Source organism: Lates calcarifer, linkage group LG16_LG22 (assembly GCF_001640805.2).
Source record: "Lates calcarifer isolate ASB-BC8 linkage group LG16_LG22, TLL_Latcal_v3, whole genome shotgun sequence".
NCBI classification, from domain to species: domain Eukaryota; kingdom Metazoa; phylum Chordata; class Actinopteri; family Centropomidae; genus Lates; species Lates calcarifer.
This window is the reverse complement of record NC_066848.1, coordinates 11,912,985-11,919,256: the sequence shown is the minus strand read 5'-3', so window position 1 is coordinate 11,919,256 and position 6,272 is coordinate 11,912,985.

Below are 6,272 nucleotides of genomic sequence, written 5' to 3'. Positions count from 1 at the left end.
TAGTTGTATAATCCCTGAGAATAATGATCTGATTACTGTAGTTATTTTTCATCAAAGCAAATATTCATCACATCCTTTTCTAAATATTACTTAATATGAATAACACATCAGAGAGACTTTGTTAAATTTGATAATAGCCAACAGGGTGCTTTAGAATAAAACACAAAAACAGACACTTGAGAGCATCATCGTTCATCAAAGGAAAACATCATGCATATTGAACTTCTTTTTTTTTCTTGCAACCAAATATGAAATCAGGTCAGTTTGTAAAGAAGTGCTCCAAGATATAGGTTTGTCAGTGTCTGATATTTATGTGCAATGTAGAGGTTTAAATTTAAACAGGATAACATGAATTAATATAAGCTTTGATAGGAAAAAGGGTCTGTATCATTTGTAATGACAACCAGTATGTTTTCATGTGAAGGTAAGAATGCAAGCATATTGAAATATAGGAAAAAGTGGCAAATTGCCAGCACATTTATGTTTAATTTAATTTTGTCTCTACAGTTGGATAAGCCAAAAATTACATGTAAATCAGGTGCAGTCTGAGAGGATGTTATACCTCTGCATCACTGCTGCCTCGTGCCATCATTTTGTCGTTAATATGATGTTGTTTCCCACTCCACACCTTCATGGTCTTGAATCAGCAAAAATCTGAATCTGAATGTGAATCTGAAGGATTCAGACAGGACTCTTAATCAGAGAGACGAGGGACAGTACAAGAGCTCATGAGGGGGCCAGTAACCTTGGTTTGACAAATTGACCCCTTTACCTGTTCCCTGTACCGCTTCCTCATCCAGCACAGACACACACATGCATGCACGCACACACACACACACACACACTCAGACACACACTCCCATCATTTACATATGGAGTTCACAGTCCTTTCAAAGTGGCTTTCACGGAACATTGTGCTGATAATGATCTTGGTCGTGAGGGGGAGAGAGAGAGAGAGAGAGAGAGACACAGATCTCCAGAGACCATCTCACCATAAGACAAGGGGGAAGAGGATAAAACTCCGACTGTACTCCAACTCAAAGGACTTTAACACTCTTTTCCTCCCAACCCCCCTCCCCCTCTCCCCAATAAGCCCTCTTGTGTTTTTTAATTGGCAGAAATTAATCTTTAGGATGTAGATGGTAGATTTACATTCATTAAAAGTCAAGAGAGGAAGCCAGGCTTGATGCTAATCAAATCTGCTTAATTATGCTTAACATGAGTATCTCCAGGGGAAGAGAGAGAGAGAGAGAGAGGGGGAGAGAGAGGGAGAGATAGCTAACTCGAACTTTTTACTTTTTGCCTTTGATAACTCCTGCTGAGTATGGCCTTTTCCTTGCCAAAAAGAAATGTCACGACTCTCTTTCTCCATCTGTAGAAAATACACCGATAAAGCCATCAGTGTTAAGCAGAGCTGATTCATGTTGTAAATTCCCACCTTAAACTGTTTAATAAGCAGTGAAATGTTCGGTTTTAACCTCCCAGACCAGAGCTCTGCAACTTTTTAAGGTTGTGGCACCATCTGATAATAGAATTGCTGATATATTACAAACCAAGGTAATCTACAAAAAGTGGCATAAACAAGGTCCTGATGAGTAATATCCCACAGTAAAGAGATGATTAGTGATAACGACCTTAGATGCTAGATTTTGTTTAATTTTTCATTTTAGTTCATCCATCCAAGATGTGAGCAACCACGGTGTAAACCAGTTACTGTAGTTTGCAGGATGCCCTGGTGGGAAGTGACTTTGTCTCACAACAGGAAGGTCGTAGGTTTAATTCATACAGCAGCTATTGTGCTTAAACTCCCTTGATATGAAACAATGAGCTGATACTTCATGCAAAATGTCTCCAGTGACTGAAGTGTAAAAACATGATGTGATACAGAGGGGAAGAAAGGAACAAATTCATACTTGAACTGTGTGATACTGAAGGGGAACTCTGCTGATTTCACACATTAAAGTCAACTAGCAGGTCTTGGGGACTACCAGTGTGTAAGTGAAAAAAGTTGTAGCAGCTCCTATCATAGCATGCCTGAATCTTTGCCTGAGCTGCATGCGGTTCTGTTGCATTGTGGGTAATGTAGGCAACAGGGAAGAACAATGCATGGAATTTTTTAAAAAAAATTCTGGTTCTTCTGCATCAATTTTGATTTTTAAACTGTCCAGCAGTTAGTAATCTAATACTAAATCAGTGGCATCCTCTTTTTAGTGCTTTAAAGTCATTTCCTCAGACTTTGCAAACCATCTATCTTGACCACCTGGGAATATTCTCCCTTCACAAAATATTACTGAGTTAATTAATATTTTATATCTTCTTTGATTCCTCTAATTGCTTCAGTAGTGTGATTATTAAGATTTAACCTTCAACAGTTGCCTCAGTTCATGTTATTGTATCATATAGTCGATGTTTGTTAGAATATTTTTGGAGGAAATAGGCTTTTTTTTTTTTTTGGTATATGTTTCAATCTCAGGTAGACTGGCTGATTAAATTAAGGATTCACTGGGAAATAACAGTCAGATCCCAAATGGGTCATCCCCTCCTTGCCAGAGATTTGAATCCAGTTTCAGTTGCCTTTTCTTTACAGTTTTTACTTTCTGAGACAAATACACACAACATCTTTAAAGAAACTAAATCTGAATGTAGTCTCTCTGCTTTAACAGTTCATATTTATCGTGCCATTGTGCCACCACGAGCCAAAGAGACAAAGATAATGTTCATGTTGTGTTGCTGTTTGAAAGCCAAGCTCTGGTCCTTTCCACATGTCTGTTTTGGCCAGTGAGCAGCAGAAGCATGAGGGAAATGTGTAGGTGGTTAGATCAGCCGATGAAGTGTAAATACCACTCAATCTGTTCTCATTAGAGGAGTAAAAACATACGAATCACTTCGCCTCTATTAAAAATGCCCCAGGGTCCTGGTTAAGTGTGTACGTGTATCTGTGTGTGTGTGTGTGTGTGTGTGCATTAGGCCGTATATGTGGTTGTGTGAGAGAGAAGAAGGGGGGGTGACAGAATGATGTTTTGGCATTTGTGTCTGCAGAGGAGATCTGAAATGCCACCACCATCAACGCTGCTTAATTCTCAGAAACACACTCTTAATCTGAACAGACAATCCGTTCCGACAGCCACTGTTATGATTCAAATCAACTTGGAGTGAAGGGTGTGTGTGTGCTCTTGTGAGTGAGAGAGTATGTCATTGTGTTTTGGTATGTGATTAGGTGTCTTTGTGTGTGCTCATCTCTGTGTGTGTGTGTGTGTGTGTGTGTATGACCAAGATATCACACATCCATTCCACATTCCCCTATGATAATGTGGATTGATTATGGATATGATAATGAGAGGCCGGCGCGGCGTCGCGACCTTCACAAGGTCTAATTGAAACAAGCGTTGGTCCTCCGAAGCACTTATCAAGTCACACAGCACATCATTAATCACGGAGAATACAAGCTGTCACTGTAACACACATGCGCACGCACAAACACACACACACACACACACACACACACACACATTCTCTATATTTTTCTGTTTTTCTAACATACACACACTCAGGCTCTCTCTCTCTCCTGTCCCCTTTCTCTCCCTCTCTTTCACACACACACACACGCGCACACAATGCAAGCTGTCACTACAATATGCCTGGTATTGTCTTCTTTTAAGGAGAGTGGACAGCTAGCCCACCCTCCATCTCTATTTTCTACAAGAAAAGTTGAGGAACAAACAGGCTGTTGCAGTTAAACCTTAAGAAAAAAAAGAAAAAGAAAAGAAAAACAAAAAAGGAGAGAGCATGTTAAAACAATTCAACAAATATGAACAGCTGTTCACTGCACCCAAACTCGCCTGAAATTGAATTAGCTCAAGTTGTTTTACTACCTGCTTTTATTAGAAGACAATTTAACAACCAAATGTGATTCCAATGTCTGATTAAGGCAGCATATGGTGCCTACCTGTTAAACACAACATGTTCAATACCAGCTTAACGCCTCAGTGAGCCACTCGAATAAACTAATAAGCCCAATATCATATTAGTCATTACATAGTCCAACACACAAAATTCCAATCTGATAAAAAGGTGGTTTCATTATCATCATAGGGAAAACACAAGGGAGTTTGCACTGCGCTGTGTCGATGCCATCACCAACTTTGTTAATTGTTATTCAATTAACTGCTTTTGTTAATGAAACCAATTAATACATTAAAACAGGCAGGGAGATGTATGATTATTATGCATCTATGCAGAAGACAGCTAATTACAACTGTAAATCAATCAATTCTACATTAATCTGCTTGGAAAATGTCCAAAAACAACAAAGTCACCAAAAGACTTTGGAAGTTTTTTTTTTTTAAACATATTTTGATTGCCATGCCATTATCCTGTCTAATGATTGTTAACGGTCCTTTAAAGAGTTTACGATCCAATTTCCTTGCTATGAATTTAATTGGGGCCTAAATAGTATAATCTTACAGTGTAAAAGTGTGGCCTGTATTTAATCAAGGGAGGTGTATTGGAGTAAGATCTTACAAGGTCACAGAGCTCCTCTCAGGGCAAATGCAGTCAGTGAAGCTTCATATTGGTGAGAGATGAGGGCCAGACAGGCTCAATCAGTTACAGAAATATTAATAAATCAGTCACCTCAGTGCCAAACCTGTAAGTACAATCTCGTCAGACTATACTGTGATGTAGGGTGTCAAATAAATGGGTTTTTGGGTATTAAGAATATGCAGCTATCAGCTTAGTTATATACAGTAGTTCACAGTGCCTTTTCAGTCAGCGGTAGCTTAAACAAAAGTAAGTGTGTAAAAATAGTCCACCACAAGCAAAACTCTTGCCCTCAAAATCTTACTTAAAGCGGTACTACATAACTTTGAAAAGAAGAAATAACACAATCTTCCTTTTATAAATTAAAGCTGCAGTGTGTGTTAAAATTAACTTAGGGGTTTTACTGCGATAGTCTTCACTGGTCTGGTATGACCAGTAACTCAGTAGCAGCTAATGTTAGCTGTAAGACTAAAACAGGCTTTTTGTTGTTTCCTGCTCATAGTCCACACATTATTTCCTGAGAAACTGACAAAATTTTAAAAAAAAAATTAAAATCCCCCACCTACCAACAATAAGGAAAGTGATTTTGAAAAAATCTGGATCTGCCCCTTTAACCTGATCCACACCACAGTTTAATGGGTTCTTCCCCGACCCATGCCCCATCCCTCCACCACATTTGGTATGAGCTAGTTCAGTGCTTTTTTTGCGTAATCCTGCTGACAAAGAAAAATAACAAACAGACATGGATGAAAACATAACCTCCTTGGCAGAGGTAATTATTATACAATTGGATTATTATTGCTGATGCATTAATATGTAAGCAGCATTTTAATGTAATAGCTGACCTATTTTATGTACTGTTTAGTGATTAAATGTATAACAATGCATCATATTTATGTGCATATTAATGTTATTTAAACTCAGTTAAATAACTATAGTTGTAATATAGTAAATATAATGTGGATTATACAGTGGAGTAAAAATATGAAGTAGCATACAATTGAATTACTGAAGTAAAGTAAAAGTACCTCTGAATTGTACTTAGAACTTTAATACTTAATATTCTGAGTTACTTTCCACCACTGTTAATTGTGTCATGGATGCACAAGAAGCCAAAAAATACCATTGCATACCATTACGTTTGTCAGACAAAAACAAGAACATAACATTTTAGATATAACGCAAAAAGTTCCCTTTCTAAAACACAAATAAAGCCTTTTTTATAAAATAAAAAATTACTCAACCAGATGAACTTAGCAAAAAAAATAAAAATAAATTCTAGCCCTGATATAACCATATAACAAGCAATAAAACATGAAATGGGCATAACAAACAAAGGCTCGTCTCTGCAGAGAGACCATTAAACCTGTGTGTTGGCTGATGGTAATTAGTAACCTAAACATAACTGCGCAGAGATCTTTGACTTTTGGTTTAACTCTGCCTCACATAAGGCTCTACACAGTAGATGTTTTCATGAGACAATGCGTGTGTAATTTAGGTTTGTACAAACATCAACAGACCATCCTTCTTTATACATAAGAAACTTCTAATCAGTCCAGTCTAATTATTTTTATAATATCCACTGCAGACACCTGAACCATAATTGCAACACATAGATCTTTCACTTTTAAATGAGACTGCCCTCATTTATCAGAAAAATAATCCTCGGCCTGGATAATTATCAGACGTACAAACATAAACACCTTCAGAAGTTCCGATGTGAGGACCTGCTT